Raw genomic sequence first — 14,430 nt, 5'->3', positions numbered from 1 at the left:
GCCAGGGTCAGGAAGATCCCCTGGAGAAGGAAATGGCAACCCACTCCAGCACTCTTGACTGAAAAATTCCATGGACAGAGGAGCCTGGTAGGTTACAGTCCATGGGTTCATGAAGGATGGGTTCACGAAGAGTCGGACACGACTAAGCGACTTCTCTTTCTTTTCTAAGCAAAATGTGGAACATTTTTGGACTTTTCTGGTGATTCAGTGGTTGGGAATCCACCTTCCAATGCAGGGGACAGGAGTTCCATCCCTGGTCAGGGAACTAAGATCTCACACGCCATGGAGCAGCTAAACCTGCGTGCCACAACCAGAAGAAGCCCTTGTGCCTCAACAAAGACCCAGAGCAGCCAAAAAAAAAAATAACATTTCTAAAAAATGGCTCTGAACATGCCCTAATTCAAGAGTTGGAGCATTACCAGCGCTGTTTAATAATCTACCTCCTCACTCCTTCCCAACTTATCTTCTATTCTCCACCATCACCCCATCAGCGAACCACTTTCCTGAATGTTCCTCACTTTAAAAATAATTTTGTCATAAACGTGTGCTTTCCTAAAATAATACATTGTTAAAAAAATAAATAAATTAAAAAAATAAAATAATACATTGTTTAGTTTTGCTGGGTTTTTTTCAGCTTTTAATATATGAGCTCATATTGTGCATGTGAAGTGAAATTGAAGTGAAACCCTCTCAGTCGTGTCCGACTCTTTACGACCCCACAGACTGTAGCCTGCCAGGCTCCTCTCTCCAAAGAATTCTCCAGGCAAGAATGCTGGAGAGGGTAGCCATTCCCTTCTCCAGGGGATCTTCCCTACCTGGGGATTGAACCTGGGTTTCCCACATTGTAGGCAGATTCTTTACCATTTGAGGCCCCAGGAAAGCCATCAGTATTGTGCATCATCTTCTGCAACTTGTTTTTTTAACTCAACTTTAGATTTCTGTTCCATCTATTTTGTTGAATGGAGCTGTACTTAATCCTGTTTCTTTTTGCATAATATCCCACTTTGGAAACGTATTACAATCTATCCCTTATCCTGATGACAGACATTTAGGTTTAGGTTCAAGTTTTTGACAGTAGAAAGAATACTGTTACGAATATTTTATACATATTTCTTGGTACATGCATACAACTGTTTGGAGTAGAAATGCTGAGTCATATGGTTTGCACATCTTTAATTTTTTCAATAAGGCCAAATTGTTTTCTGAAGTGTTTGTAAAATTTCCTTTTTTTTCTAAATTGTGTTATAGCTGCTCACAGTGTTGTGTTACTTTCCACTGTACAATGAAGTGAATATGTCCATTCACTTCAGCTAGATGTATACATTCATCCACTGCCTCATGGATCTTCCTCCCCAGCAACCATCCCAGCCACCTAGGTCACTACAGGGCACCAAGTTGAGCAACCTGCGCTCTACCGCAGGTTTCCACTAGCTATCTCTTTTACCCACGACAATGCACATGTATCAGTCCCAATCTCCTAATGCACCCCACGCCCGATCCTCCCCGTGTTCACACGTCTGTTCTCTGTCAGCATCTCTATTCCTGCCTTTCAAATAGGTTCATCTGTACCATTTTTCTAGATTCCACATATATGCATTAATATACAATATTTGTTTTCCTCTTTTGGACTCACTTCACAAATGACCCAATTTCATTCCTTTTTATGGTTGAGTTATATTTCACTGTATATATGCACCACATTAACCTGTCAATGAGCGTTAGGTTACTTTCATGTCCTGGTTAGAATGAAACTATGTTCTTCAGAGGAAGATAACAGAATCTAGTTTCTATCACATATAATCCACAATGTCAAATACATAATAAAATTATTAGACTTTCAGACTTCCCTGGTGGTGCAGAGGATAAGTGGAGAAGGCAATGGCCCCCCACTCCAGTACTCTTGCCTGGAAAGTCCCACGGGCGGAGGAGCCTGGTAGGCTGCAGTCCATGGGGTCGTTAAGAGTCGGACACGACTGAGCAACTTCACTTTCACTTTTCACTTTCATGCATTGGAGAAGGAAATGGCAACCCACTCCAGTGTTCTTGCCTGGAGAATCCGAGGGACGGGGGAGCCTGGTGGGCTGCCGTCTATGGGGTCGCACAGAGTCAGACACAACTGAACTGACTTGGCAGCAGCAGCAGCAGAGGATAAGAACTTGCCTGCCAATGCAGGGGACATGGGTTTGATCCCTGGTCTGGGAAGGGCTTCTTCTTCCACATGCTGTGGAGCAACTAAGCCCATGCACTACAACTACCGAGCCCATGTTCTAGAGCCCAAGAGCAGCAACTACTGAGCCTGGGTGCTGCAACTACTGAACACCGGGCACCTAGAGCCTGTGCTCCGCAGTGAGAAGCCCGTGTCCTGCGGCAAAGAGTAGTCCCCCACTTGCTGTAGCTAGAGAAAGCCCAAGGAAAGAGCAGTGAAGACCCAGCACGGCCAGAAAGAAGTAATTGATTTTTAAAAATTATTAGACATTCAACAAAACAGGAAACTGTGATCTGTAATGAAGAGAAAGATCGGTCAATCTAAAGATACCCACAAATGACTCAAACGTTGAAATTAGCAAAAAGTTGAAATAACATGGATGAATTTATCAGAGTCTACAGAAGATCTGCATAATGACTGAAGAGATGAGAAATTTCCGGAGAGAGTTGGGAACTATAAAAGAAAAACCAAGTTTGAAATCAGTTTGAAATCCCCAAACTGAAAATGCCGTATCTGCAGTCAAAAATGCTTTGGGTGTGATTAACATTAGGTTGGATATAACCAAGGAAATGATCAGTGAACGTAAAAACAGATCAGTAGATGGGAGTTGCTTGGTGGCCTAGTGGTTAGGATTCAAGGCGTTCACTGCTGTGGCCTGCCCGGGTTTAATCTCTGGCAGGGGAGCTGAAATCCTGAAAGCTGCATAGTGTTGGGAGGGGGAGGGGGAAACAGATCAGTGGATATGGTCTCAACAGAGAGAATGAATGCTCGATGATCAAAAAAAAAAAAAAGACAATCCAATTAATGCCCAAAGGGCAATAACACAATAATCTTTGGAGTTGTCTTTTTCTAATTTAATTTTATTTTATTTTTGGCTGCGCTGGGTGTTCACTGCTGCTAGGATTTTTCTCTAACTGCGGTGTGTGGGGGCTGCTCTATAGTTGCGGTGCGCAGGTTTCTCATTGCAGTGCCTCCTCCTGTTGAGTCGGCGAGCTTCAGGAGTTACAACACGTGGACTCAGATATTGCGGCTCCCCTGCTCTAAAACAGGCTCAATAGCTGCGGCTCACGGGCTTCGCTTCCCAGGGGGCGCTAGTGGTGAAAAAGACGCCTGCCAAAGCAGGAAGACCTAAGAGACATTGGTTCCATCCCTGGGTCGGGAAGATCCCCTGGAGGAGGAAATGGCAACCCACTCCAATATTCTTGCCTGGGAAATCCCATGGACAGAGGAGCTGGCGGGCTATAGTCCCATGGGGTCACAAAGAGTCAGACACGACTGAAGCGACTTAGCACGCACGCACGGGTTTAGCTGCTCCTCGGCGTGTGGGATCTTCCCAGATTAGGGATCAAACCCATGTCTCCTGCATTGGCAGGAGGATTCTTTACCACTGAGCTGCAACGGGAGCCCTGGAATTATCTTTTTCTAGTAAAAAATTGTTTTGTATCGCTATTGGACAGAGTAGCATTGGCTCTCCGTGGTGGCTCGGATGGTAAAGTGTCTGCTCGCAATGTGGGAGACCCAGGTTCGATCCCTGGGTTAAGATCACCTGGAGAAGGAAATGGCAACCCACTCCAGTATTTGTTGCCTGAAAAATTCCATGGATAGAGGGACCTGGTGGGCCACAGTCCACGGGGTCGCAAAAAGTCGGACGCGACTGAGCGACTTCACTTTTTTTCACTTTCTTTCTTTCTGGACAGAAAACATTTGGGTTAATTTCGTTACCCGAAAGCTCGGCCTCTCTGTACACCCTTGCCGAATCAAATCCCAGAGACATAAGTTTTGGGTGAAGCAGGAAAGAATAGCTTTATTGCTTTGCCGGGCGAAGGGAGACACACACGGGGCTTTTGCCTCGAAAACCTGTGTCTCAAATCCAGAGAACTTAATGATGGTTTTCATAACAGTGGGTCAAATGTAGGGTCTTTGAAGGAAATGGCAACCCACTCCGGTACTCTTGCCTAGAAAATCCCATGGACAGAGGACCCTGGCCGGCTACAGTCTATGGTGTCGCAAGAGTTGGACGCTACTTAGTGACTAAACCACCACTTGACAAGATTGGGTGTGAAACTGCTTGCACTCCCTTAACCTCCAATCGGGTGGTTAATCTCCTGAACTTGACGAACGTCTCTGGGCCCTTTCATCCTACTGCAGGTAGCTTCTTGGCCGCCCCTCCCTTGTCTTCTCCCACATGGTCTAGCGGTTAGGATTCCTGGTTTTCACCCAGGCGGCCCGGGTTCGACTCCCGGTGTGGGAAAAAGGAAACTTTTGTGTTTCCCAGGTGGCGCTAGTGTAAAGAATCCTGTCAATGCAAGAGACAGTAAAAGACTGAAAGGTATTCTTTACCTCTGAATCACCAAAGTGAAAGTGAAGTCGCTCGGTCGTGTCCGACTTTTTGTGACCCCATGGACTGTAGCCTACAGGCTCCTCCGTCCATGGGATTTTCCAGGCAAGAATACTGGAGTGGGTTGCCATTTGTTTCTCCAGGACATCTTCCCGACCTAGGAATTTCTGAACCCGGGTCTCCCACATTGTAGGCAGATGCTTTACCATCTGAGCCACCATGGAAGTCCTGAATCACCAAGGAAGCCCTTAATTAGCAACTATTCAAATCAGCCCTTTCTAAATCAAGGAAGGTGATGGAGGCAGGAGTCTTGCTACGAGAAAAGGGTATCAGAAAGATCTCCATGCCTGGGATCCCCACATGGCCCTTCTCGGTTTCAGTCTCAGCCTTCTACAAATTAATTACATACTTTTTAAGTGTTTTGATCAATAGTAAATAATAAATGAAATAAAAGTACACCCCTTTAAAGAACTGGATAATCCGCATTGCGGGCAGATTCTTTACCAGCTGAGCTGCAAGTGAAGCCCAAGAACACTGGAGTGGGTAGCCTATCCCTCCGCCATCTGATCTTCCTGACTCAGGAATGGAACTGGAGCTTCCAGCATTGCAGGTGGATACTTTACCAACTGAGCTATCAGGGAAGCCCATAGTTTTTAAATGTTCTAGTCAATAGTAAATAATAAATGAAATAAAAGTACACTCTTCTAAAGAATTGGATAATCACTGATAAGACCTGCTAGGCAATGCCCCCAAATATTAAAAAGAAATGCAATAATTCCTTTTAGCCTATTTCCAAACTTTGAGTAGTTTTTCCTTAACAAGAGTGAAGAGCTAAGGCTTAAAAGAGAGAAACATGGCTTTCTCTTTCTTCTTTTCTTTTCTCTTTTTCTCTTCTTTTTCTCCCTCTTGAAGAATTCTAGAGTTTTCTATATACCAAGAACTATACTAAACATTTTAGGAATATAAACGTGTTTAATCAGAGTAAAAGACAAATTGTCCCAAATTGATCTAGGGCAAAATGCTTTTGTAGGATCTAATGCACAGCTTCCCTCTAGGAAAAACAAAAACAAAATTTTTGAGAACATGTTGTCGACTAAAAAGATGCACAGGGTGAGAGTTGTTTTATTTGGGGCAGAATGAGAACTGCAGCCTGGGAGACTGCAGCACCTCAGCCAGCTCTGAGGAAGTATTCCAAAGAGGCAGTGGGGGAAGGTCAACATATAAGATGTTGGTGAAGGGGGAGTTCAGTGCAATCAAGCACCTTACAAAAGGTTTTCTACTAGTCAAGAGGAGCTTGCATTACCATAAAGGGATTTAGTACTTTTCTAGATATGAGAAGATACAAGGATTGGGATCATGAAATCAGTTTCTGAAAACAACGGCAGACTTTATTTTCTTGAGCTCCAGAATCACTGCAGACAGTGACTGCAGCCACAAAATTAAAAGACCGTTGCTCCTTGGAAGAAAAGCTATGACAAACTTAGACAGCATATTGGAAAGCAGAGACCTCACTTTGACAACAAAGGTCCATATAGTCAAAGCTATGGTTTTCCCAGTAGTCATGTATGGATGTATGGATGTGAGAGACCATCAAGAAAGCTGATGCTTTTCAAACTATGGTGCTGGAGAAGACTCTTGAGAGTCCCTTGGACATCAAGGAGATCAAACCAGTCAATCCTCAACCCTGAATATTCATTGGAAGGACTGATGCTGAAGCTGAAGCTCCAATATTTTGGCCACCTCATATGAAGGGCCAATTCATTGGAAAAGACCCTGATGCTGGGAAAGATTGAGGGCAGGAGGAGAAGGGGGTGACAGAGGATGAGATGGTTGGATGGCATCACAGACTTAATGGACATGAGTTTGAGTAAACTCCGGGAGATAGTGAAGGACAGAGAAGTCTGGCCTGCTGCAGTCCATGGGGTCACAAAGAGTTGGACACAAGTTAGCAACTGAACAACAAAGACCTGTTCCACCAGTTTCCCTAGAACACAGAATGCCTCACTCTCCACCCTAGACTGCCTTCAGGGCGTGTCAAAGGTCAACAACTGCCGCAGCACAGTATCCAGTCACCACAGAGTCAGATGGCAAATGGCCTTGTTGCTGTTCAGTCATTGACAAACACTTTTGGCAGGTACCAATTTGTAGTTGACAATGTTTAAATCTGGAGAAGGACATGACAACCCACTCCAGTATTCTTGCCTGGGAAATCCTATCGACAGAGGAGCCTGGGAGGGCCCATGGGGTCACAAAGAATCAGACATGACTGAGCAACTGAGCACGCAGTTTAAAGCAATTTTTTGATGAATTTTAATGGGATCAACACATTCTGGAAACTAGTTTCTTGTCGTTGTTCATTCAGTTGTGTCCAACTCTTTGCAACCCCATGGACTGCAGCACACCAGGCTTTACTGTTCTTCACAACCTCCCCAAGCCTGCTCAAACTCATATCCATTGAGTCGGTGATGCCATCCAACCATCTCGTCCTCTGTCATCCCCTTCTCCTCCTGCCTTCTATTTTTCCCAGCATCAGGGTCTTTTCCAATGAGTCAGCTCTTCGCATCAGGGAGCCAAAGTATTGGAGCTTCAGCTTCAGCATCAGTCCTTCCAATAAATATTCAGGGTTGATTTCCTCTAGAATTGACTGGTTGGATCTCCTTGCTGTCCAAGGGACTCTCAAGAGTCTTCTCCAATGGCATGTTTCAAAAGCATCAATCCTTTCGTGCTCACACCAGGGAAGCCTTGTGTGCTACAGTCCATGGGGTCGCAAAGAGTCAGACACAGCTGAGTGACCTCCTTTATGGTCAACTCTCACATCCATACATGACTACTGGAAAAACCTTAGCTTTGACTATGCAGACCTTTGTTGGCAAAGTAATGTCTCTGTTTTTTTAATATGCTGTCTAGGTTGGTCATAGCTTTTCTTCCAAGGAACAAGTGGCTTTTAAGTTTATGGCTGCAGTCACCACCTGCAGTGATTTTGGAGCCCAAGAAAATAAATCTGTCACTGTTTCCATTGTTTCCCCATCTATTTGCCACGAAGTGATGGGACTAGATGCCATGATCTTAGTTTTTTGAAAGTTGAGTTTTAAGCCAGCTGTTTCACTCTCCTTTTTCACTTTTATCAAGAGGCTCTTTAGTTCCCCTTTGCTTTCTGCCATAAGGGTAGTGTCATCTACACATCTGAGGTTATTGACATTTCTCCCGGCAAATTTGATTGCAGCTTGCGCTTCATTCAGCCCGACATTTTGCTTGATGTACTCTGCAGAGAGCGCTTACAGGGCTTCCCTCATAGCTCAGTCAGTAAAGAATCTGCCTGCAATGCAGAAGATCGGGTTCAATTTCTGGGGCGGGAAGTACCTCTGGAGAAAGAAATGGCAACTCACTCTAGTATTCTCACCAGGAGAATTCCATGGACAGAGGAGCCTGGCAGGCTACAGTCCATGGGATCACAAGAGTTGGACACAACTTAGTGACTAAACCACCACCACTCTGTATAGAAATTAAATAAGCAGGGTGACAATATACAGCCTTGACGTACTCCTTTCCCAAGGAAAGTCCCATTTGGAACTAGTCCATTGTTCCATGTAGGAAACTAGCTACTCACCTACAAAGTAACTGGTGGCTCAGACAGTAAAGAGTCTTTCTGCAATGCAGGAGACCCAGGTCAATCATGGATCGGGAAGATCCCCTGGAGAAGGGAATGGCTACCCATTCCAATATTCTTACCCGGAGAATTATGTGGACAGAGGAGCCTGGCAGGCTACAGTCCATGGGGTCACAAAGAATCAGACATGACTGATTGACTAACACACACACACACACTACCCCACTGATTTCTATCTGAAAGTCTTCTATCAAGGGTCTAGAAACTCTTTCTTCATCTGATCAAACAATGGTTGTCTATCCATTTTCTTTTTTCCATAATGGAGCAAATCTTTTTAAAAAATCTTTTCGTCATGCAGCATGGGCATGTGGGATCTTATTCCCCAACCAGGGATGGAACCTGTACGAGTACACTGGACCACTACGGAAGTCCCTGGAGCAAAATTTTTGTTTGGCCTACTAAAAGCCTTTTCCTTTGGAACAAGATTATAATATAACTTTGACATGTGCTATTAACTAAATTACCTATAAAATCCAATTTTCAATAGCAACCCTCAAAACAACCCAAGAGATCTAAATAGAACTCTACCCTCCTTTCCCACCCAATGTTTGTGGCTCAAAATTTCAACCACTGCCCTTTCCCTGGAAGAAAGTGAAAGTCGCTCAGTCGTGTCTGACTCTTTGCGACCCCATGGACTATACCATCCATGGTATTCTCCAGGCCAGAATACTGGAGTGGGTAGCCTTTCCCTTCTCCAGGGGATCTTCCGTTTGAACTTGGGGTGAAGCAAGAAAGACAGTTCAGGTGTGTCTCTTAAATGTTCAGGGGAAATGAAAAGTCAGCCTCCAGAACTCCAGAACTCCAAAGCCACAGAGTGTCTGTGCAGTGAACTGTTCTCTGTTCACGCAATTGGCTTTAATGTATGAAATATATAAAATACAAACAGATCAGAGGTAGCCTTTTAAAAAAACTTACGGATTTTATTATAGGATTATTTAATACAACAAAAGATTTTCCAATATAAAATGTCCAATCTACCTATTCTAGACTAACATTTCCATTAATTCACTTTACATTTACACACACTTCTTTGGAATGAGGTTATATACCATAGCATCTTAGCCTCTGTTGGGTCCATGAGTTGCCTTGCAGTTATGGAAAGTGAAAGTGAAGTCGCTCAGTCCTGTCCAACTCTTTGTGACTCCATGGACTGTAGCCCACCAGGCTTCTCCATCCATGGGGTTTTCCAGGCAAGAATACTGGAGTGGGTTTGCCATTATGGAAGCTCCTCTTTCTCCAGCTGCTGCCTGGGCCTCAGGAGAGTGGAGGAATGACAGGCATTCCTACTGTGGCGGTAGGTATCTAGATATGATCAGTGCATATGCTGGCTCTACCACCCCCACTCATCTGGTTGTAGGTTTGACAGGTAAGTTAAATAAACTCGATTAATTGATAAGACATGGTGACCCTCATTGGGATGTAAGCAAATGGGTCAATTCATAATTCATACATTCTACATCTGGTCTAAATGTCTTTATCAATTGCCCATGGGTCACTGGACCACAGCCCCTCAGGCATTCCGCAAGATCAAAAGTGAAAGTGTGTGATCCAAACTTATATTTGCTGACTTGCTTCCCTGTGTTTGGTCTCTAGCCAGCCCTACATTTACAAGACAGTGTAAAGGATCCTGCCCATCGAGGAATTTGGGTGTGGGAGATAAAGAGAAAAAAGAATGACCTCTTAGAATGACAGGATTTGTTGCTCATTTTAAATAAAATCAAGAACGATTTTCAGTCACTGACCACTTATGGTCACCACTGCCAGAAGAGTTCTGGGCCAGAAGGTGAAGGAAGTTGATCCAGGCCTCTCTGGCTTCCCCTTCCTCTCACCTGGGTGAGACTGGGAGGCATTTCACTGACCAAACTTGTTTGCTTACTGACCAATAGGATAAGGTCTGTCTACATTCCCTTCTCCAGTCATTTGCTTAACACGGACATGAATGTCAAGCCATTTGTAATGTGGTTGCAACTCCCAGCAGATAAACCAAACGCTGAACCTGAGTTTGTTGTATGTCAGCTGTGTGATTTTAGACAAGTATCTTCTCCTTCCTAGGTCTCATTTTATTTATTTTTTTTGTATCTTTGTGCCATTTTTTTAAATTTAATTTTATTTTTAAACTTTACGTAATTGTATTAGTTTTGCCAAATATCAAAATGAATCCATCACAGGTATACATGTGCTCCCCATCCTGAACCCTCCTCCCTCCTCCCTCCCCATACCATCCCTCTGGGTCGTCCCAGTGCAGTAGCCCCAAGCATCCAGTATCGTGCATTGAACCTGGACTGGCATCTCGTTTCATACATGATATGTTACATGTTTCAATGCCATTCTCCCAAATCTTCCCACCCTCTCCCTCTCCCACAGAGTCCATAAGACTGTTCCATACATCAGCGTCTCTTTTGCTGTCTCGTATACAGGGTTATTGTTATCATATTTCTAAATTCCATATATATGCGTTAGTATACTGTATTGGTGTTTTTCCTTCTGGTTTACTTCACTCTGTATAATAGGCTCCAGTTTCATCCACCTCATTAGAACTGATTCAAATGAATTCTTTTTAATGGCTGAGTAATACTCCATTGTGTATATGTACCACAGCTTTCTTATCCATTCATCTGCTGTCATTTTACTCATCTCTAGAATGAGGATAATACCTATGCATTAGCTTGTGAGGGCTGTTCCAACAAAGTGACACAGACTGGTCGATTCAAACAGAAATTCATTTATTTAATTTTTAAAATTTTATTTATTTATTTGGCTGCATCAGGTCTTGGCTTCCCAGGTGGTGTGAGTGGTAAAGAACTTGCCTGCCAATGTGGGAGATGTAAGAGGCCAGCATTCAATTCCCCGGAGAAGGGCATGGCCACCCACTCCAGTATTCTTGCCTGGAGAATCCCATGGACAGAGAAGCCAGGTGGGCTACAGTCCACAAGGTCGCAAAGAGGTGGACATGACTGAATCGACTTGGCACGCATGCACAGTCTTACTTGTAGCAGGTGGGATCTTCTTTCTGGCATGGGGATACTTCGTTGTGTGCCTTCTCTAAATTGTGGCATGCATACTCGAGTACTCGGGCTCAGTAGCTGTGGCACATGGACCCAGTTGCCTGACCAGGAATCAAACTCATGTCCCCTGTGAAACCATTTATCACAAACTGGGACTTGAACCCACCTAAAACCCAGTTTGGGACTTGAACCCACATGGCTGGGACTCCCAAGCAGGGTTTGGCTGGTTCAAGTTCCAGTCATGTGGGTTCGAGTCCCAGGCAAGGTTTTGGCTGGGTTAGAGGTGGCTCGGGGAGAAGGCAATGGCAACCCACTCCAGTACTCTTGCCTGAAAAATTCCATGGACAGAGGAGCCTGGTGGACTACAGTCCATGGACTCGCAGAGTCGGACATGACTGAGCGACTTCACTTTCACTTTGAGTTCCAGACACATGGGTTCAAGTCCCAAATAGAATTTTGGCTAGGTTTGAGTCCTAAGAAAGGTTTTGGCTGGGTTTGAGTCTCAGCACAGGGGTTCAAGTCTCAATCTGTGGTAAATGGTTTCACCTGCATTAGAAGGTAGACCTTTTTTTTAAGAAATTATTTTAGTTATATTTATTAATTTATTTTTGGCTGTACTGGGTGTTCGTTGCTGTGAGGGCTTTGTTTTTGTTTTTCTCTAGTCGGGAAGATGCCCTGGAGAAGGAAATCGCAACCCATTCCAGTATTCTTGCCTGGAGAATTCCATGGATAGAAAGGCTACAATCCATGGGGTTGCAAAGAGGTGGACACGACTGAGCGACTTCACTTCCCACTTCTTTATTTATGAAGAGCAGGGGCTACTCTCTTGCTGTGGTGCGTGGGCTTCTCATTGCAGTGGCTTTTCTTTTTGCAGAGCACAGGCTCTATGGCCCTCGGGCTTCAGTAGTTGCAACACACAGGCTCAGTAGTTGTGGCTCTCAGGCTCGAGAGCACAAACTCAGTAGTTGCGGTTCACCGGGCTAGCTCCTCCAAGGCATGTGGGATCTTCTTGGATCAGGGATTAAACCCATGTCTCCTGCACTGTTAGGTTCATTGGCAGATTCTTTACCACTGAGCCACCAGGGAAGCCCCTAAACAACAGAAATGCATTTTCTTTCATTCTGGAGGCTAGAAGTCCGAGATCAAGGTGTTGGCAGGGTGGGTTTCTAGTGAAACTTCTCTCCTGTGGTTGTAGATAGCCATTCTCTTGGCATCTTCACATGGTCCTCTTTCTATAATTATAGCGTCCATGTCCTTATAAGGGCACCAACCATATTGGTATAAGACCCACCTAATGACCTCATGCATGGGTGTTCAGTCTCTGCAGTCATGTCTGACTCTTTGTGACCCTCTGGACTGTGGCCTGCCAGGCTTCTCTGTCCATGGGATTCTCCAGGCAAGAACACTGGAATGGGTTGCTATTTCCTTCTCCAGGGGATCTTCCCAACCCAGGGATCAAACCCACATCTCCTGCATTACAGGCGGATTTTTTACCCACTGAGCCACCTGGGAAGCCCCTCTAATGACCTCATTTTAACTTAATTATCTCTTTAAAGACCCTAACTTCAAATACAATCACATTATGAGGTACCCGGGCTTAGGACTTTTAATACTGAATTTTGGGAGGACACAGTTCAGCCCATAACAACCTACTAGGTATTATTGTGAGGACTGAATTGTCTAAAGTGTCTAAAGCATTAATATAAAGCTTGACATGGCTTCCCAGGTGGCACAGTGATAAAGAATCTGCCTGCCAATGCAGGAGACTCAGGAGACGCCAGTTTGATCCCTGGGTTGGGTTGATCCCCTGGAGAAGGAAATGGCAACTTGCTCCAGTATTCTTGCCTGGAGAATTCCATGGATAGAGGAGCCTAGCGGGCTATAGTCCTTGGGGTCACAAAGAGTCAGACATGATGGAATATGAACACACACACTGACATAGTATGTCCCGCAAAATGGGAAATGCTATTATTTTGTGGCTCTATGTAAAAGATACTGTCATTGAAACACAAGATAACGCAGATGGAAAAAGAGAATTCTCCCAATTATGGCTTCTCATTTCCCATCTAATGGATATTTTGTGTTCTTCAAGTCCTTCTGTTAAACACGTGCCAACACAACATCTGAACATAACATCTCGGGGCGGGGTTGGCGGGGGGCACTTTCTTCTGGCTAGAAAGCAAGACAGACAATTAACAGTATTCTTCTTTGCCTGTTGCTGTTATCTTTCTGGCTATATTGTAAGCTCTTTGAGGATTGCCTTAAATTTCCTTTGTGTCTCTTATTATATCTAAGAACACCATGCTGAGCATAGAGTAAAGGCTCAGTAAAAAACAATAAATCAAACCATGCATCTTTGTGATAGACACTTATTTCTAGTGTCAAGTTCTGGCCAGAGGTATGTTATCCTGAGAGAGTAGATCGCCATCTAGTGACTCTTATTATTAATATTAGACTAGGAAAGTGTGAGGTTCAGAAAATCCTAGGTTGCTACTTCTATGTTTCATATATTGGATATTTATATATGCAAACACAACCACAAATCTTATAATTGGATAGCTTGATTAATTAATGATACACTCAACTAATCTTTTATTTTCCTTTATTCCCAAGAGATTTATCACTCTCAAAACAAAACAGAAATTTACCAAATAATCTATATAGACTAAAATAATCTCACAGCTGAATAAAAATGACTGATGGATAAAATCTGATACATTTTGTGCTGTAAAGTGTCTTTGAGCACAGCAGTGAATGTACTTTCAGTAGGAGTGATTCTAGAGGAGAGAGGCAATCGGCAACAAGTGAACAAGCAATCAACAATCAACGAGAATAAGTGATGGAGGAAATGGAGCCTAGAGGATCAGCACCAAGGCTGGATGCCTATTAGCTTTTTGAAGTTCAGAATTTGAGGACTTAAAGACCAGGCATAGCCAAGAACCAATAGTGGCTCCCTGGGGATGGTTTCTTGGTTTAAGGCCCATTTTCAACTGCAGAGCATCAGAGTTTACAGGAGATGGTGTCTGTAAATACCTTCACTGCCAAGTGGAGAAGTATCTCCACTGTACCTCTAAGGTGGAGGCTTCTCAGTCTCAGCAAAGTTTCAATGCGGACTTTCCCTTATAGAATCAATGGTTATATTTCAAAGACCAGATTCACTCATCGGTAGAAATGTTTTTGGTGACTAAGCCTTAGACTCTCACTCATACATTCA

At 44.0% G+C, this 14,430-nt stretch overlaps 1 non-coding gene across 1 annotated transcript; it reads left to right on the top strand.

Annotated features, from left to right (window-relative positions):
* Positions 1-4,385: 4,385 nt before the first annotated feature.
* TRNAE-UUC lies at positions 4,386-4,457 on the top strand. Its single transcript has one exon. It is a non-coding gene; the product is annotated as a tRNA-Glu (tRNA).
* The last annotated feature ends 9,973 nt before the right edge of the window (positions 4,458-14,430 follow it).

Source organism: Bos indicus x Bos taurus, chromosome 2 (assembly GCF_003369695.1).
Source record: "Bos indicus x Bos taurus breed Angus x Brahman F1 hybrid chromosome 2, Bos_hybrid_MaternalHap_v2.0, whole genome shotgun sequence".
NCBI classification, from domain to species: domain Eukaryota; kingdom Metazoa; phylum Chordata; class Mammalia; order Artiodactyla; family Bovidae; genus Bos; species Bos indicus x Bos taurus.
This window is presented reverse-complemented; position numbering and strand designations above follow the sequence as displayed.